At 40.9% G+C, this 20,849-nt stretch overlaps 1 protein-coding gene across 1 annotated transcript in view; it reads left to right on the top strand.

Moving 5' to 3' along the window:
- The window catches only part of FBXL7 (F-box and leucine rich repeat protein 7), a 288,381-nt gene that overhangs the window by 258,814 nt on the left and 8,718 nt on the right, over positions 1 to 20,849 (top strand). The window lies entirely within an intron of this gene.

Genomic DNA, 20,849 nt, shown 5'->3' with positions numbered 1-20,849 from the left:
ACAATTTCAAAGGCTCAGTCTGGGTGTTGCCTTTTGTAGCAGAGGGCACGTGTTGCAAATTCTGGAGAGGAAGGAAGAGCAGAGGTCCTCAGGGTAATAGCTGCCAGGCTGCAGGCCATGGGACTGTTCAGGTCTTAGATTCTTGTTGAAGTTACAGGAATGACAGAGCTGATATGTGGGATCATTTTTCTGAAACTTAAAGGAAGTCTGTCTATGCTTGGTACTTGACAGCTCTCTGGGAAGCACTGTCAGACAGCCAAGTGTGCTCACTTGCAGAGCTCAAATGTGTGCTATGTTGGCAGTATTAATTCTGCATAGAGCAGTCTTACAAAGACATACTTTAGTCTTTTGGAAGTTATAATTTAATCCATTCTCCAGAGATAGCATGGTCTTCTTAAAGCCCCAGCAGTGAGTTTTTACTTTCCATCTCATCTGAACAGACTGCAGAAGGGCCAGTCCCATGTTCAAACCCTACCCTGCTCTAGTACACAGTTGACAGCAAGGTACTTACTATCTGATATGTACTGTGGTTTTTAAAGCCAAGCTGCCCCAACCTTATAATTAATTTTGTAGATGTATAAAAGCAAAAACTTTATCTATTCCTCCAGACAATTCCCTTGCCTAACTTTCATTTGAATTGAAGCAAGACTAGATCTCCTCCTCCAGCTCCTCCCCCAATCCAATGGTTATAGCAGAGATTTCCTCTCATTAAGTGAACTTCAGATGGAGCCCACCCTCAAATAAAAATACAAACATTTTGCTTTGTTTTGGGCAAAGGAGGCAGGGAGGCATGTACAAGACAGGAGAAAGACAAATAGCCTTTCTAAACAAGGGATAATTGCTCTCATAAATGTGGGTCCTCATAATTTAAGAGCAATAGTTTATATACTTGGTAAGCCTTATAAACAGAGAGAGAAGACAAGGGCCAGAGCTGTGTTCAATAAAAGGTCCGACTCAACAAGGCCCTTGATTGCTAAGTTGTGTATTTTGTGAGCCTCTGCCAAGTTTCCTTGCTAGCAGGGCTGTGCTGTGTGCTGGTATCTGCACAGAGGAGCAAGCTCTGGGAGTTCCTCTGCAGAGCGTCCTGGGAGTGGGAGGGTGTCGTGGCTGAGAGCAGTTAGAGGCAAAAGCAAACCATCCCACAGATGGCAACTCTCTGTTGTGGTGTGCAACATGCTGTTTTGGGGTTGGCAGGTAGAAGGTTCATGTAAAAAGCCTAAATCTAGAATGTGTTTATAGTACATGATGCCAGGAAGATTTTTTGCCTTTTCTTTTATACCCCTGTTATGCCTTTTTACAACTTCTGTATTCTTAGTGCTTTTTGCCTACATTCTTGGACTTATTTGTCAAGCTAGGAGACTAAACATCCTAGATGCGTAGTAGTTAGGGATCAGTGTGCCCCAGACCCCAAGGTCCTCTCCAGAACACATTCTGTAAACTTAGATAGAACCATCCAGGGGAAAGCTCCTTGGGGTGGGGGCCTCATTCAAGCCTCTCATTGGGGAATCTTTGATAGTGATGCCATGAAGATTTTTGCCTTTTCTTTTATACCCCTGTTATACCTTTTTACAACTTCTGTATTCCTAGTGCTTTTTGCCTACATTCTTGGACTTGTTTGTCAAGCTAAGAGACTAAACATTTTAGAAGCTTCGTAGCTAGGGATCAGTGTGCCCCAGACCCCAAGGTCCTCTCCAGAACACATTCTGTAAACCAAGATAGAACCATCCAGGGGAAGGTTCCTTGGGAGGGTCGCTGGGGGGGGGGGTCTCCGTGGAGCCTCTCACTGGGGAATCTTTGATATTAGATATGCTAATTAGTAAGACCTATAATATTATACCCAATGCTGGGGGGGAGAGACACAGAGACACAGAGAGAGAGACACAGGGATAGACTCGGTGGGGTGCATCTCGATGCATATGACCTAGACGTGTACACCTAAGGATCCTTAAGAATAAATACCAAGGTAAAATCCCTTTTCCCCTTCTAACCGTGTATGACTCTTGATTTTAAGACCAGGAAAAGGCATCAATAGATATGCTAATTAGTAAGATCTATAATGTATCTTTTGGGGGTGTGCATGGAGGTGTGCATGGAGGTGCATTCCACCTGGATGTAGTGCCCCTAAGGATCCTTAAAATAAATACCAAGGTAAAATCCCTTTTTCCCTTCCAACCATGTTTGACTCTTGATTTTAAGACCAGGAAAAGGCATCAATAGTATATAGAAAATTAAAATGTGTCATGTATTGGCCAGATGGTAGAAACCAGTGACAAAGGCTTTAACCTCACCACAGCCTCTAACAGTAGGTAACTCCATGTCTTAGGGAAGGCTGGTTAATTTACCTGCTTTGATTTCGCTCTGTCTTTTTTTTTTTTTTTTTTTACTTTTTTTTCATAATATTTCATAAGAGTGAATGTGAAGCAGTATTCCTGTCAAACAGACTTTTGTTGTGATTATTGACTTACTAGGAGAATCCTCATAGCATATCTCAGCTTGGATATATTCTGTGATACAGGTAAACGAAACTTGAACTGAAGATGTAAACTGTTTCAAATAATGAACCTTAGGGTTGCCAGGTTTTTCAGGGCTGCATGCCAGAATCTGGTGATTCCACACTGTGCATGGTGGGGTGTCCAGAGGGTTGTATTTCAAGACTGCTACCACCTCTAACTTGAGGTGTTAATGAAGATTTTGTTGTACCATGCATTAGCTTCTTTCCTGAGCCACCTGTGTTGCATAATGTCATATTCTGCATGGTCTTCGTGGGATGCCTAACACAGGTTGGTGGCACCACGTGGTCATGCCTAAGTGTAATATTCCTGTGAAGAAAGAAATCTTTATGCCTCTCTGTGAACCCCACTTGCCTTTGATGCTCTGGTACCAGAATGTGCAATTGCAAGGAAGCAGACCTGTTCTCTAACCAGGTTGGGTTTGCTGTCTGAGATCTGCCCCTCAGGCCGCTAAATGACTCCTGGTGCCTAATTAGATGTGATAGAAGTAAGCTGCCAGTGCTTTGGGGAGGAGAGCAGGGGACAGGTAATACTGTGGCATGCTCACAGGTGACTGATGTGGTTTAGGTGCCTGTCAGCTGCTTTGAGAGCATGGATGTCCCAAAGTGCCCTGAAATTCCTGCAGTGCTCTGTCCATGTCACCAGGAGCACCTCAGTGTCAGCTGCAGAGGATGCTGCTCAGCCCTGCTGCATGCCCTGGCTGGCCACGTGCTGAAGCTGGACAGCTTGGAGGGGATGGGGAGCACAAAGCCAAGTGGCTGAGGTCCCCTGTTCAGCTGTCAAAAGAAGACAGGCAATTTACTTTCTCCCAGTAGTGAATCTGTCAGATGCAGCAGCATCAGGTCTGTTGCATGAGCTTCTCAACCGCCCTGACTCAGAAGATTTGCCTAGATGTCAAAACATGTGCTGAGGAAAGTCTCAACAATACTTTTGATGCAGTGTTTCTTTTGGACACAGTCTTTTAAAAGAAGCAGAATACGAATTTACATCAAGGTTGCCAAGACATCCAACAGCTTCTGAATTCCTTGTATGTTAGTGCAAAAGTTATTATGGCTTATTTTAAAATATACAATTAAATATAAACTGAATTTCCTAATCCAGTTTATATTGGTTAAAACAGAAGAATAAACGTCTGGCTTCATCCTCTGGCTCCACTCATCATTATCTGTATGACATTTTTGACATCATATTGTGCAGTGGAGTTATGGATTTTAACAGAGGGTGCAAAAAAGGGAAAAGAGTGAAACGGCAGCACTTTTTACACCATCTTAGCTGACAACAGCTCAGTGCACATATCCTCTGAAACCATGGTGCTTCCCATCATTTGGGAAAGGCTCCCATTTCCCCAGCATGTCTCCCACAGCTGCAGCTATCCCCAGCTCTGGGCCACATTCCATGTTTCCCATGGTCAGGAGTTCTGGTCCAGCATTAGTGCATCCCCAAGATGCATCATCTCATGGGCTGCATGGGAGCTCACCTGAAGACCTGGTACAACCCAAAGTCATTCTCATGGTTTATCGGGTCTGTTCTTTTGCCACTCTGCTGAAAGGGGAGAGTAAGTGTTTAATAAGGGAGAATTTGATCAAAACATTGGCATGAGCCTGAAAAAAACTATAGTACTGCAGTCGTGCCTCTCATAAGTTAATACAGATCCAAGTAAGTGGAAAGTGAGAAGGGCCATTGCCTGGCTGAGTTACAAGGATTTGCTGGACACACACTAAAAGCTGTTTTCCTTGCAGTGTAAACTTAACAGTTACGATACCATGGTAGCTTGTCTTAAAGCTTACAGCTCGTGTCCATCTGTTTTCTGAGCAGTGATATCATGAAGCATCTTCATTTTAAACAAAGCAGATGAAACCTGTGCAAGTCCCCCTTATTGTAAAGCTATATCCTGTGGCTTGCCTAATTAATTTTTCATTAATTTTAGCATAATAAGCTAAATTTAACCCAGCTTAAAAAATAGTCCTTACCGCTGTGCCACTGTGTGCTTGGCTTTTTTTCATACTTATATACTCATCTATTGTAGTATGCCAATTCCTGATCTTACATATTTTAACACAAAAGAAGAAGAAAAGAGAGAAAGTTAATAGGGTAAAATAATTCTGGTTTAATTGTATGATTAGAATATACTCATAAGGAATTTGATCCTTTTTCCTAGAAAAAAAGTTTTAAATTATTTAATTGTCTTTAATTTGGTTTCCTAATTACATTACGTGTATATTATTAAATTTTCCCTGGTACACCCTTCTATAAATAAAAGGTAAGCCTTTTCTTCAGTCCTAGCACTTCTGTGGTTTCCATTACTTTCCATACTTAATAAAAAAATTCAAAGCCGCTGTTTCATTTCTGGCCATCTGTAATTATAGCAAACTGCCTATAGGGACAGCCAAATGTAGCTATATATGGAAATAATGCACATATATGTATGGAGAGATAATTAGATTATACCAAGGCTGTGATTCCCTGCAGGAGAAACCAGAGTCTGAATCAGCTGCAGTCCTTGCCAAGGCAGAACATGATCCCTCAGTGCAGGTGTTCAGCATCTCCCTGTTGCTCCACTACGCAGCGCTAGCAGCGCTCCACAAATCCACAGTGACATCTAGGTTGCTTTTGGAGTTTGTCCACACCTTTTCTAAGCAATGGCTTGTTGCAGCTGGTTAAACAACACTCTTTAATCCCTAGCTTTATTTTGAAATTCTTGTCAACACCTGATATAAATCAGTTTTCCCATCCTTAAAAGTATAACAGAAACAAACAGCAGCGAGTGATGAATCACATGTGCTGCAGTAGAGTGCTATTCAGTTCACATAGCTTAAACTAAAATGAGGATCAAAGCAGTTTAATAATGGCATGGATTTAATCAGTAGTCAATGAACTGCTCATTTGGGATCAGTACCAGTAATGCCACAGATAAATTACAGCACTGAACACTGAATTAATGTTAATAGGCTCTTAAACAGCTTTAACTAATCTCCAGAAGTTAGAGACTCTCTTCCACAAGTTCACACACATACTCCACCAGCATGTGGGGGTTACAGTCTCCCCCCCTTCCGCAGCTGAAGGACGCCCATATCCTGCAGGAGATGTGGGTGCTATCACCTTCTGGGACCCAGTGCTGCTCCCTGCAGCTGGTGAGGCAGCATCCACGAGCTCGGGTGTACCCCATGATCTGTGGCTCTTTGCCTGCAGCAGCTTTCCTGAAAGCAGGCAGCTCCTGGCCTCTTACTAGGAGGCTGCTCTGTCTGGCTGATGATTTTCTTCATTCTTAAGGTGACTGGTTAGAGATGACAGTTTTCATGCATTTTAACATGATCAGTATTGGGAAGCACACACTGATTTTATGCCCTTTTAACACCTGCGCACCACCAATGGTTCACTCATGTTCCTGTCTTAAATGGTGGTGTCCCAGACCATTTGCCAAGGTTGGGCCATGAAATCATCATCTGTTCCTAGATCTCACCTTGTTATCATCAGTAATCTTCTGCTGCATAGGCAGGGCATAGAAGCATAGCCCCCACCCATACCTTTGTGTACAGCAAGGCTGCTAAATGTAGTTCAAGTGTGGTGACATTGCTTTTTGCTCTTGAGAGTTTGGAGTTTTTCTATAAACAAAAATCTGAATTCCCATCAAGGAGCAAATATCTGTTCAGAGAAAAGCTGGCAAGCTTGCTGCAATGTACTACAGACAGATGAGGCTTTGTTGTGTTACAAGGCAATTTGCCTAAGGGGAAGGCTCTGCCAGCTGTAATCTCAGCTAAAATAACTTATTCTGCCTGAACTGTTCCCCAGATATGGCTTCCCTTGCATGAAACTTATTATAGTCTGTAAAGAAGACTCAGTAGCATCACTGGTGAGTGCTGTAGATACAGAAAGTAATGAAGAGAAGTGACTGCTTCACTGGAGTGTGCAGGAGCCAGGGCTCAGTCCCAGGGCAGGCATCCCACCTGTGTTTTGGAGCAAGGAAGAGCTGATGTCCATGCCTAATGGTCAACCCTCATGGCTGGAGGCATTGTGTGCCTCTCTGAAGCCTTTTCTAGTTGTGGTGTTCAAATGGCTTCTGGCTGGTTTATAACATAGCAGATCACTTGAGAATGTATTGCTGCCTTCCAGAGCTTATGGAATAGAGACTTCTAATCAGCTGAGGCCATTAAACATAAAAGCCTTGTGAGTCAAATATCGTTTCAGCAGCATATGTGTTTGTAACACCATTTCAGTAAACTCAAAGCTTTGTGAGGTCTTTCCTTAAAAAGGTGGGATGGTGAAGATCAGGGTTTGTTCAATAAGAGATGATGCTCCATATGAACTGTAGAGTCAGTCCTTGCACTCTGCTCTTCAGCCCTCATGAATAGACACCTTCTGTAAGGTATGAGCTACTTTTGTGCCAGGATTTGATGAGTTAAATCACAGCCTGATGCTGCAGTGGTAGAATTCAGGTACTGCAAAAGTCACATGAGAAGCAGCTTGGTGGAGAGATTGTTTTCCATCTCCAGGTTGATGTACAGACGTCCCATTTCAGCAGGTAGTGAACAAAAGACCCATTTCATGTGTTATGGAGGTGGTCCTAGGGAGAATTTTAATTCCTGAGATTCAAATGGAAGGACCTCAGTACTCTAGTATAGAGAGATCTCTGTAGACATAAGCAGCTACATGCACTCCTGTCACTGAAAATGTTCTACTTCAGTGCTTTTGCCACCTCTGTTTCCTTCCATGTATCATGTCAAAACAGTCAGTCCAAACTGAACAAGAGGGATGTCTTGTGATAGACACCTATTCCCACAAACTTAAGGGTGATCAGGAATTGGCAACAGATTTTTCTGTCTCCCAGACTGGATAAGATATTAAATAGTGAAAATTTCAACATTTTGTACTAGTTTTTGAGTCACCCTCAGGGCTACACAAGTATTTTCCTGAATTTTGTGTAATACCAGTAGCATCACTGCCTTGCATGCAGCTCATGTGTTCTGTAAATGGAATCAAAATGACAGAGCAAGTAAATGTATAACTGGATTATAGCAGATTAGTGGCCCAGTGTTTGTAATTTCATCTCACTTCTTACTTTAGCGTTTCTCATGGTGACACTTCTGCAGTGTCATGTTCCTACACATGGTTCATGCTATAAATAGTCATGAATACAACATGAGTGGAGTGTAATTTAGTACAATGAAATGAGGGCAACACTTTCCAGCCAGTTACTGATGTTTTAAAAGTCTCTTTGCCACAAATAGAAGAGAGAGAGTGAACTAACCTGGCAGTGTTTCAGATTTAGTGTGTAGTGAGAGGAGTTGTGATCCTGTGAGATGCTGGCTGCTTTGAACTTACAGTAGCCTCTGGTACGCTGCACATCCGAACTACTTGGAACTGCAGCATCAGCCTCTTTGCTTGTAAATTCAGTGAGCTGGAAAATGTGAAGTCACTACGTGCTTCTAAATGTTTCCTAATAAAAATTTTTTACCTTCTCATTAAAAGTTTTTAAATGCGACTTTGTGATCTCTTTATTGGCTGTATTCCGTATTTCCAAATTATACTGAAGAATGCTAGGAATACATTTTTATAATTCTTTTTTTTTAATTACTGTTCTGCTTGAAGTCTTGTGCAATTAGGAAGGAGACGATGAAGTAAGTCATTACTATAATTTCTCCATTTGAAGCCTCAGTACCTAGTGACACTACAGCACAGTGTTAAATGTCTTTTCTAGAATCCAGGCCTTATGATGTGTACCTTAATTTACATCACACATCCTGCAAATACAACCTTGTCATCACTTCACTCCTTAAATATAACAGTAGTACAGAAGTTGGACACTGCTTTTCTCTCTCTGAAAGTGTATAACTTTGTGTTCGTCAGCCTCTCTTCTGAAGCAGGTCTTATAGGGATAAGTGTCAGTTCAGCTGGAGGTGGTCTGAGGGTGAATTCACTGGGATTTCAGTACCAGTTCAGTAGTTCTGATAGTCCTTGTCTCCAAGCTTAGCACAATGCGTCCCACCAAGAAAGCCTCAACTCTACGTAAAGGAGAGCACATACTAATTTTTCTACACCAAGGAGGAAAACTGGCAGTGGAGTGTGCTGCTCAGGAGTCTCATAACTGAGGCCAGTGAATGCTGAGTCTCAGGCTCAAGTTATAAGTTAAAAGGATCTTTGGTATAACTTTGGTGAGAAAAAAAAAGACCATCTTGAGGAATTTTCACTGAAGTTCAGGAGATGTATCAAAGTCCGCATGAGCAGAGTTTAATATGCTCCTGTGGATCATGTGCATTGCAGCGAACTTCATCCTCTTTCCTCCCAAAATGGAGAATGGTCTGTATTTTATGCATAGAGTACAATATCTGTAAAAGTGAATACTGAAATAACTTGGAACAAGCTGTAGCAAGGGCATTGCTTCTCAGCCCAAAATATGTATCTGTGACAATGAAGAAAATAAGCATCAGTTACTCCTTCATTTTTCACCCCCCTGACAAATTCTCTCAGTAACAGTTTTACTTCTCTGTTTCAGGAAGACCAGGATGGCTAAAAAACCAGAGCTGGCTGATGATAAAGGGTGGGAAAGTTCTTGGGTCATCCTGTATAAACAACAGCTTAAAGCAGAATTTTCTTGATAGATTAATTCCTCTATTGATGTGTTTTGGTTTGGTTTTTTTTAATCTTGCTGCTTCCTAGAAAGCTCTAGATGTCAATCCTAACTGAGTTGGCCTGTGCCTTGACTTATTTGTGTACTGTGTCATAATTTTTAACCCTCAACTACAAAGTTTTCTCTTAGTCAAACTTGGCTACTGCTCCTCTTACGTAGCTCTGCAAGCACAGTAACCTTTCTGTCGCCTCTGTCCTCTATCTACATATGCTGGAGATAATGGTACATATTAGCATATCCTTCTTGCTCTTCAGCGGCACAGGTCAAGATCACTTAACCTTTCCACTCGGAGTTTGGGAATTAGCACGTTTATTATGACGTTTTCACAAGGGTTTGATTTGCCTTAATTAGGCAGAGTTTGCTCATCTGTGCAAGGCCTTAAAAAGAGGAGCATTGTTGAATTACTCAATTGGTAAACACAGACTAATTATATTTAGAAGGGACTCCTGTACAACTTCCTATCAGGTGTATATACATATTCATGAGACCACCCTGACAGGTTCCCATTTTTCTTGGGCTTTGTGAAAATAAGGGCCTTTCTCTTCATCTTCCTCTTTCTTTGTCAAGATGTCTAATACTTCTTGATTCCAAATGCTGCTTTTTCTGCTGTCCTGTCTTTTAAGTCTACTCCCTGAGATACTGCCATAAGCTGGTCATAAATCTGAGATAATAAATCTGAGGATAAATGTAAAATTCTGTATAGAGCTAGTGATGATGTTTTAAATAATTAGCTTAGGTTAACATGCAAGAGACTAGAAAACTTAGATAGGGCCAGAGTTCTTGCTTTGAATAATAACTCAACAATTGTGTAGACGTAAACATCACATTTTCTTTTTTTGCACATTGATTTTGAGTTAATGAAATCAGAATGACATTAAAAGAGTCAGTGAACAATTTTGTTTATCTCATTCGGTAAATTGAAATCACAATGAATTGGAAAGGAATAATTACAGTCAGTTCATATTTTAGGCACAATAAAGCAGTTATTTATTGTGGAGTTCAGTAGACTGGGAAGTTATTGAAGTTGCCATAAATACTGAGTGCTGAATTCTTGATTTACTTGCATGTATGTACATCTGATACTCCTCAAATGTCAGATTACCATATGCTGCTGCGCATAAATAGCGATCTGCAATTTATACAGCACAAGTCACAGACACAGCAATTGGGACCTCAGACGGCAGGGCTGCATTTCAGAGGGTGGCTAATGCCCTCTGAATGCTTTTGCAGTCATAAGTACCATCTGTTTTGACACAATCTGGGACTGCTTCACACTGGTGGTCAGGAATCCATGTAACTTAGTGCAGTTGGGCTTGAGCCAGTTACATTTTTCTAGTAGAAGAAAGCTGCCAGTGGCCATGTCTCTTTCCCAGCTTAACTCCCCAATTTCCCATAAACAAAATTTTAATCCTTGTGGTTCTGAATAAGCACTACATGCTTGCTCAGTGCATTGCTGTGTGTGTATTGTGTGTATTTGTAACAAGAGGGGACTGCTCGCTGTCACTCCAGGGCTCTCATAACATGACGTGTTTATTATGAAAAACCTCGGTTTATGTATCTTTGTTGGAGAGATGCTGGATAAGTTAGATTGAGCTGCTGTCATGGGTTTCTGCTCCGGAGGCCTATGCTTCTTTTCTTTCAGCCTCTCCACAGTGTTCCTCTCACCCAGGTCCCAAAGGTGATTCGTTGGGCAATTGGCTTTGGCCAGCTCTTTGCTGAATGCATTCCTTTGTGTGTACGTGTAGTGGCAACACTATGGGTTTGTAAGAAATGCAAAACTGAGGATTAAGTGAAGTTTTCTACCCTTCCTTCAAAAAGCCCTGGAGACCAGCTTTGTTTTTCTCAGTTTGGCCATGTGTCAGAAGGGAGGAGGGATGCAACCCTAGAAACGAGGTATTTGCCCTCAAAACATGAGAGTGCTTGCCAGGATACTAGCAGGTGCTTTTGGAGGAATCTCATTCCTGGAAAAGAAAATAAACTTTGAAAACTAAGGTAAATGGATCTGAGCTGATCAGGATCAGGTGTTGCATGACAGCCTTTAGTTGCACTTTGCACAGTTCTACTGATGTTCTGTAATCCATGGGTATCCTACAGATGGATGCAGGCAGGGCTCCTAGGCTGCAAAAGCATGAGTCTGGGAGTAAACACATCTCATTTGTAAAGTCAGGAAAACTGTTACTGCCTCAGTGTAATTCTCCTACGGGATTGAAAAGAGCTCACCAACCTCACCCTGGAGTGAGCAGTGACATGGTAACTTGCTAAGCAGTTTTTTAGATGAAGATTATGTTCTCTTGTCTGTTGGCTGCATTTTTTGTTGCTGTTTCATTATCACTCACGTACTGGTAGTTCAGCTGATAGAGGGATGTGTCTACTGTTCTGACACATGACTCATCAGCTGGGACACCAAGTGGGCACTTGCAGGTATCTCATGGACGGTCCATAGCGAACTGGGCTGAACCAAGCTGAGTTGGGATTGGCTTTACCAATTGGGTTTTGGGTTTGTTTTCTTATTTTTAATCGAGGCCTCTTCTTGTGCTGTGTACAACTCTGTCCTATAATTTGCAGGTTTATCTTTTCCAAATTATCAGCAAAGACTATGTTTTCAAAACCTGAATTTATTTTAGGAAGGATATTTGTACTATTCTAAATTACACTGATTTAATGCTTCATTAGCATCTGGAGAGAGACTATTAACAAGAGCGTGTAGAGACAGGACAAGCGGAAATGGCTTCGAAGTGAAAAAAGAGTATGTTTAAATTACACATAGGGAAGAAATTCTTTACTGTGAGGGTGGTGAGGCAATGGAACAGGTTGCCCAGAGAAGCTGTTGATGTCCCATCCCTGGACGTGTTCCCGGCCAGGCTGGGTGGAGCTCTGAGCAATCTGGTCTAGTAGAAGTCATCCCTCCCACAGCAGGAGGATTGGATCTAGATGATCTTTAAGTCCCTTTCAACCCATCACCATTCTATGATTCTGTGATCTAAACTTGAGTGATAAGAGAGAAGCACAATTTCATGGCTTTAAATCTCTCATTACCATATATTCTTCTGTTTAGCATACTGCTTACCATTTGTTTCTCCAATTTTGAAGGTCAAATCCTGGATCCCCTGTTAATTTGAAAGTCAGTAATTTCTGTGAGTCGCATGCTTTTAAAATGCCAACAGTTGATTATGAAAAACAATGTTCTTTTACACAAATAATTTGTTTATGGTGAATATGCTGGAAACAGCCGTTCTTGGGGGAATTATTTGCCTACTGCAGCATTTGCTACCAACTGGATGGAAGTCCTCTTGATTACACAACAAAGTGACTATATTGTCAGCTTTTCCCAGAGGCAAACATTCCTCTGTTTTGTACATTATTTTCGGTTTAGAGTTACACACATCTGCCAGAACTACGCTTCAGGTTCTGCAGGTCCCTGTGGTTTTGATCCACATGAACTGGGGATTCTCTCCCATAAATTTATTCCAGCAACTTGTCTTGAAGTTCTGTAGTAATCTAAACTGGTACATCTTTTATTCCAAATTCTCCTATTTTTAAAAGGTGAAATAGTGGAACAGCTACAATTGTCTGGAGCAGCTGACTGGATTTCTGCATTTTGAAGTTGGGAGGCATTAAGCAGTTGTTCCAGTTTTCTATATAGCCTGCAAAGATACATTTACATCGACAAAAACTTAATGGTTATCACTCAAAAACAGAGTAGGATCTGTTTCTCCCATCTCTGTTACTCTAAGTGACTGGTCATGCATGTGTAGCTTGAGAGCCACTATAAAGCAGTGTGCACTCATCTTCTCTACATTAGTGTAAACTTGGTATTAAATGAAAGATAAAGAGCAATAGATTTTAAAAGTAGAACACAGTAATGTAAATGTTGTCCAGTCAGGTGGAAAAATGTTTTATCTCAACAAAATTTTTACCTCGGAGCATGTTAGAGTAACTCAAAGAAAAGGCAGGATATAGTTGTAAGCCTGTTTCACTGAAACAAGTCATTCTCTGGATAAATTGGGAAGGGTTTTTGTATTCACCAGGATGGGGTTCATGGGTTAATTAAGACTGTCAAATTTAGGAGGAGAAGAGAGAGAGATGATGGCAGGCTTTTTGTTGCCTTATTTAAACCTTTATAACGAAGTATGTTGAAGATGCTTATTTATAAGCATCTTGTCAAATGCTTATTTTCATTTTAACTACATTTGGTTTGCACATTTCTGAGCAATGCATTGAACAGCATGGATCCCAATAGGTGTGATAATCCTGAAAATGGGGGACGATGAAATGCAGCGTGTCCAGTCCATTGATAATCCAGCCCTGAAAATCCAGCAGGGCACAGGATGCCTCTCCTCAAAGTGGTATGGAATAGGTTGGGAGATAATAACTCATGATTTGGAGGAGGTAGACAGGGGCTTCTTCTATCTGGTGGATTTATCTACATTAGCAATTTTGCTCAAGCCCAAAGCTCACTTGTGAAATGCCTCTCCTTCTTACTCTGTTTTAGTAACCACCACAAGGTATATGAACCCAGTTACACTCAGGCAAAACTAAAGCCAAAAAATATGTTCTGGCAGTACACCTAAAGCACCAAAGGCAACCCCTACTGAGCATTCAGGGTTGGGGATTAAATTAAATATTGGCAAAACAATAACACCCCTTTCCCAGGCCTGTGGATGTTGGGTTTTCAGCAATATTAGTTTTGCTTCACAAAACTCCTCTTTCTGGGCTGCACTCCTTGCTAATGTAAATATAAACTAGCTCAGCTGGAGGAGCTCCCTGGCATACCATAACGAGTTGTGAGAGCATCTGACCTGAAGGATTTAAGGAGAGCTAGTACTTAAGCATGTGTGGAATTCATTTTGGGATATGTATTTAGTGAACATGGAAAAAATGCACCTTCTAATCCATCTCTATGTAATTCCTAACAATGATGCACTGTGAAACCCTTTACTCACAGCTGATGGGCTAGTATCATCAGTGGTACTGAAGGCAAAATTAAGATGCTTTAACTTCCTAAACTAATTGTGAATCACTTTTTTACTTTTCCTCCCCCTCAGTCTTTGTATTTTTAGCTCTGTTCAAAAATATGGGGATAAAATTAATTCCTGCCAAGTGGCAGGGGACAAAGTCAGTAGGGGGGAAATTAGTTCCAGCTTTCAACAAATACATTGTAAGGAAGAATTACTTGCTTAATAAAACTATAATGATTACTTCACTTGCAATGCTGTTTGACTTTAAGCATCTATTGTGAGTATGCCAGGAATGCAAGATCAGGTCTCCAAGTATATGTAGAGGAGTTTATAGGCTAAAGAAAACTGGAGCTCAACATCACAGGGAAGTTACACCAGTATAATCCAAGGTGTAAAGTGTCACACAGAAACTACTATGAAATGGCTTCAGATTGAAGTTAACATATCCCTGTTCCACAATGCCTCTAGTCTTATACAATAGGTACAGTTTCTTATGACATTCTAAGGGAGGTTTTTAAAAACCATGAAAGGTTATTTCAAGTTCTGTGGAACTGTTCCTTCCAAGACCATGTGGATGCGATTACTCTGTGAGCTCCAAGGTTGCTCATTCTTACACTGACAAATTGAGCTTTGCCGCAGGACTTTGCTCTCAAAATGAGAATTGCATGACCAGCAGCATCACACAGGATTAAGAAATTAGTTTTCACCTTTGCCAAAGTGTTTTTGTTCCTTTGACCTCAGTTTTCAATTTAATTTTCTGTTTGGCAAAAATAAGAGGTCTGGTGAGAGGGAAGCAGTAGCTATAACCCATCGCAGGTTTATTAGGACTTTCGCATGTATGTATTGGAAACAAGCCGCAGTAAATGAAATCATGATAAGGTGGCCACTGGAGGGGAATAGTATTTTGTGTAGTTATCACTCTGAGCATTTGTCAACTGTGATGATGTTTCAGGAGGAACCCTTTAGGAATCACAGAATATCTTATTTGGAAGGGACCCACAAGGATCATCAAGTCCAACTCTTAAGTGAATGGCCCACACAGGGATTAAATCCACAACCTTGGTGTTACCAGCACCATGCTCTGACCAGCTGAGCTGATCTCATCTGGGATGCCTTACAATATTTGCTAACAGGTTGCCAGACTTTCCATTTCTCTTTAGGAACCACCTGTTTGAAGTGAATTGAGACACAAAATTACCAATATAGAGAGAAATGGGTTAAAATTCACAACATTGGAGCTGCAGTATATTTGGAAAACTGAAAACTAGCACAATTTGAGAAGCTTGCTCAGTACTCAAAATACTCTTGAAAAAGTAGATTAAGGAGAGAGAAAACATAGCATTCTCTAAGAACACTGAGGAAAAAAATAAATGTCCAGGTACTGTATGGCACATGGGAATCCGGGCAATATATTGAGTCACATAGTGAAAATACATCAGCCTTCTGAGACTGTTGATATCTGGACGGTTGAAAATGTGGTTTCCATGAAATATGGGTGCACAGGACTCTACTTTCACCACTGCTGGTGAGGTTGGGTGGTGTTTGGAGCATTGTGCTTTAAGAGAAAAACACACAGAGTGGAGAAAATGTAAAGGAAAAGATAGAAGAAACTGGGAATATTAGTAACATGACTAATAAAAAGAGAGGCAAATGCATGTAAGAAATCCTTACAGGGAGAGTGAAGACCTCATTTTTCACAAGCATGAGAAGAGGGGGCAAGAAATAGCTCCTTATGCGAGCCAAATAAGAGGAAAAACTTAGAAACTTGATACAGTGACAAGACTGGAACAGGCACCTCAGTGAGCTGAGTAATAGCTGCCCCTAGCAGTTAAAAACAGGGCAGACATGCACATCAGAGGTAGTTTAAGTGTACTTAGTGTTCTTGGAGAGAGATGAGAGAGCTCGTCCAACTTTATTTCTCATTCTGTATGTTCTTCATTGTAAAAGGCTACAAAATCATGTAGGTATCTCCACTGGGCAACCCTTTCCTTCTGGCATTCTTGACTGCTGCAGCCCCACACAAGTTTGCATGTGAGTTTTGTTCCAGCTGCCTTTTTGCTATCTCAGACTCTCCAGTTCCTCCCAGCCTCCTGGGACTGGGAGGAACCGAGGTCAGTAGGGTAACTCATCCTGAGAGAAATGCCTGAGGATGTTTGCGATGTGGAAGACGTTCTTTATTTTTTTGTAGGTATCACTTTTTCTGGAACTTTGTCCATACCCAGGGCCTTGGAAAGAAAATGGCTGTGTTGTACCCTGCTGTCCTAGCTAACTCCTTTTCCTACTCTCCTCTAAGGGCACACAGCCATATTTGAAATCTGTCTGTCAAATTTACAAGTCTCTTCTTGAATCAGCCCATATTGTACCCCCTGTAGAAGCCTCTGTAGAAGCCTTTGCACCATTGACTGTAGCTGCTACAACCATTAAGTTCCCACTTTTCCCAGTCTCTGTAAAAGAAGTACTTACTTGGCATGCCTGAAGTTGATGGTATTGTGGTAAAAATGTGAAGTCTGTACCCACACTACAGTTAGTAAAATATGTAATATCTATGCAACACTTACTGAAGAGACGCTAAGTCAGTGACGTTTTGGCACTCTGTAAATGCTTCTTGCACACATTACTCTGCATCTAATGTTTACAAACATGACAATTGCTTTTTATCTTTCTCAGGTATACTGACTTTTCAGAGCTTGAACACAGTATGGTTTATTTCTTGCCTTAGTTTTGCTAAAAATGCCAGTGGTGACAGTAGATCAACATGGAGGATCCTTTTTAGTTGTCAGATAAGAATCTGAAGTTTGATTGATTTTTGCAAAATTTTCATTTTAATTTTCTTAGCTTGAAGAGCTCAGTATACTATTCACTTAAAAAAAAAAACCTCATTCACATTACCACAGTGAAAGGTGTGGATGAATGGAGTCATGCCTCAAGCATGGAAAGTGGTTCAATCTTAAAAAGTCCATGCTGGGATCTGGACATTGAGTGTCCTGTGTTAGTGTGCATTGCTGGAGTAATGGAAATACAACACTGTTTTCTCTCTCTGGTTCTGAAATCAGAGACTGCATATTATTGTCAATGCCAGAAAGAATGGAGACTAGATCTTGGCTTAAATCTTATATATTTAAAGGCTTTTTGTTCCCAGATGTATGTATTAATTGGGAAACAAACTGGGGAGAAAGAATCCTTTGAAATAAACCAGATTTCTAATGGAATAAGAAAACTCCCTCTAGTGCATTTTCTCCCTCTGTGTCAGCTTTTATGGTTCTGTTTCTGGCACGCATCTTTTGAGATTTCTTTAAAGATTGTTAAGAAATTTTGTCTTACATCAACAAACAACTTTCAGAGCTTGATCAAAGCTTTAATAAAAGGCATCTTGTACAGAAGATTGGAGGCAAAGGGGCAAAAGAGGTTGTAGGGAGGGAAGTGCAGGACTGCTTTCTAATTTGCTTTTACTTTCTAAAATCAGCAAAATTAAAGTTGCATTTCAGGCTTGTAAACAATTGAGTTTACAAGAGAAATGCTTGTATAGGGCATGTGTATGTGTAAAGATGTGTTTTGAGAACTGTAATCAGCAGCTTCATTTGTACTTGCAAGGTTGTGTTTACTAATGTTTCACCATCATTAAGTTGCTCTTTCTCAGACTGCCCCAGCCTGCTGGCTAGCGGTCAGTACCTGGCGAAGAACAAAATTCGAAGGAAACTCCTAGAGGTTGAGATAGTGCTATAGGAAGCCCCTCCCAACATTAGAAAAGTCTGGAAAATGTACAGTAGAACAAGTGTTTTGCTGAAGTTTTAAATGCTAACAAAAAGCTTTCCAAGTTTTTCCTGGCTTCTGGACTCACCTGCTATTTTTTTTCTCGTTTCCCCTTAGGGGTGTACAGCAAACAGTAAGCAGGAATACCTCTGTATGGAGTTCAGCTGAGCTACCAGAAAAATTCCTGTCTGAGAGCCTATTGCATTACAGGCTCAGCAGACCAGTAATGTGCTCACGACTCCCTTTTTTAAACACAATGACAACACTACAGTCTTTTTCCACAATACTTTGTGGTGGGGAGGCACGGTGCATGTGTATGTATGTGTATGTGTCTGTCTGGAAGTCCATGCCCCAAGGATGGAGGGAGCAAGTTTCACGTGATGTAGCTTCAGGACTGAAGGGAAAGGAAATACAGGATGCACATCTGGAACTGCTACACTAATGAGAGAATTAAGCGAGCACAAAGAAAGCACGGAGCATACACATAAAACAGAAGGTCAGGCCTTTTTAAACTCAAGGTCTAAGTTAAAAAACACATATTAGTAATTCATTATGCACATGGAATGTCTAAGGTATTGATTATTCACAGTGCCCAGGAGTGATGAAGGAATGCCACTTCTGATCCAAAAGGAGTGGAGATTAGCCGTATTAGCTTGGTGTATTGCTCACCAGGGGAAGGGAAGGAGAATCATGGAGTATGAAAAGCTTTTCTATGCTAAAGTAAAAATGGAAACTAAGGAAGACTGTAACCCTACAGAAATTTTAAGGTGTTTTCAACAATAATTGACTAAAAATGTATGTTCTCCAAATATGCTATGTCTTACAGAAGGTACTCATTCCCACAGGACTAAAAATTGTTTAAAGCAGATGTTATATAATTTCAACTTTTTGCTTTTGATTTTAATTCTCTTTCGTGGAATAGAAATAAGTGTTTGTTCTGGTTTTTTATTTATATCATTTTGTTTTCCTTTTTGTTCTGGTTTGTGTAAAACAAACAAACAACAATCAACCAACCAAAAGCCCAAAGGGAATGAAGAAGTAAAAAAAAGGAAAGGAACTGACAATATCAAATACATGTAATAGTAAAAGATGCATCCAGCACTTGGAAAAAAGTGTATGTTCTTTTATATTAGAAACATTCTTGTATTAAAATCTCAAAAAAAAGAGGAAAAAGTAAAGGCTCTGGGTTTGCCACAACTTCTGCACATGTTTGACTTCAGGCACTGTCCCTGGTTTTGGTGATAATGTGAGGGTGGTCAAACATATGGTAAGTCCTTGCGAAAATTAATCTCGGGGACTGTTGCCTAAGAGCCTGTGGAGTCAGTGCTTGTCTGCAGGAGCCTGGCTGCTGCTGGTGTTGTGGGTTTTTTCTCTCCAGCTGTAAATCTCATTTATGAAATACCAGCATATACCAGACACTTACCAAATAACACTCCTCGATGCAATTATTTGCAATAGCTGCCAGGGGGGGTGTTAGGAGGTGTCAAAGGGAACAGGGCGTCTGCAAAACCCACTCAGCATGAAGATACTGTTCTTGCTCATAAATACACAAATCCCTGTGTTAGGACCACATAGCCATAGCACGGACTCAGAAGCCTTGGGGAAAATGTTCTTTGCTTTCATTTGCTGAAATAGTGAGTTTCTAAGTAAAACAAGATGCAGAAAAGGAAGACGGAAGGAGCTGGGTACTATAGGTTTTTCCTCCATGGTGTGAGAAGATGGTTTTGATCTCTCTGCAGCTCAACTGGGTGATCTTGAGCAAGCCATCAGACTTTGTTTCTTGGGTTCTTCAGCTAAACATTTGTGCCTCTCTCCCTTGCAGACACACTGGGAAAATACAGGCCTGTGGTTGCTATTTTGTAGGTTGTGAGATCAGAGCAGGCCTGTGCTGGGCTGAGTAAAAGCTTGACAGGGATGTTTATGTGTAACGATCAAATTCATCAAAAATGTACTTAATTAAAAAACTCTGCCCAAATCCAGGTTTGGGCATGTTTGTTGAATGCATTTCTGGCTGTATCTTGCTTAGCCCTAATTTGTGCTGTCACAATCACAGAGCTGTAGAGTCAGTGTTACTTAAGGGGCTGCCTTTGTACACTTCCCTGAAACGCCTGAACATTGGTGTGACGGCAGGAGATGCGATGGGGAGAAAAGCTTGGTGTGCTAAAAACACCATCTGTCTGTGAAACTTGTTATTCTTCTGCTGGTCACTAAATTGTGGTTACTGTATCCATTTCTGGGTGGTGCCTTCTTTTATGAAGGCTTTCTATTGAGATCAGTACGGAGATGGAGGGTGTGTGCTCAGCAGCAGGATGCCTCTCTCATACACTGGTTGTGTCTTGTGTAGCATACTACTAAAATATCCTCAAAGTCTCTAAATGAATTGCCCATGGCATTTGCTTGACTGTCAAAGTTGTATCTTCGTTTTCTTCCAGTCTTTCACTTGGTTTGCTTGGAGAAACTGGGAGCGGGAGTGGAAATTACTTGTAGGCAATGTCAGCACAAAGGGAAAACAGTTGAAATAATCTTACAGCAAAGGTAACCTTTCCTAGTAGCAAAATATCTCAATTATCTCAATTTTTGTGCCTGATTTATGGCACTAAAATGAACTAAAGAAGGTAAAGAAGTAGCAAATTATTTTGGGGAGGGGAGTTGAGTTGACTGCGTCCAGTGTGACAAATATTCCTAGCAATAAGTGTGTAAATATTGTGTAACAATTCAACAAGTTTCCAGGCATGCTGTTTCTTTGTCACTTACTTTTCTGGGCTTTTCGTTTTCCAATCCAACTGAAGTTCACTTTAGTCCATTGAAAAGGAGTGTTTTCTGTGTGCATATGAAGACCTAGACACTGGGCTCTTCGTTGAACTTCTGAGTTCCAGTTTGCATGATTGAAAAATTAATTTCCCTAATGACACAATGAAAATAAGTGTATGGATTTGTGCTTTTCTCATACGCTCAGATCTGGTGAAGGAAGCAGAATTTGCCTTGTGAGCTTTTTTGGCCTCCTGC

The sequence above is a fragment of the Corvus brachyrhynchos genome, unplaced genomic scaffold, assembly GCF_000691975.1.
Source record: "Corvus brachyrhynchos isolate BGI_N302 unplaced genomic scaffold, ASM69197v1 scaffold23, whole genome shotgun sequence".
Lineage (NCBI taxonomy): Eukaryota > Metazoa > Chordata > Aves > Passeriformes > Corvidae > Corvus > Corvus brachyrhynchos.
This window is presented reverse-complemented; position numbering and strand designations above follow the sequence as displayed.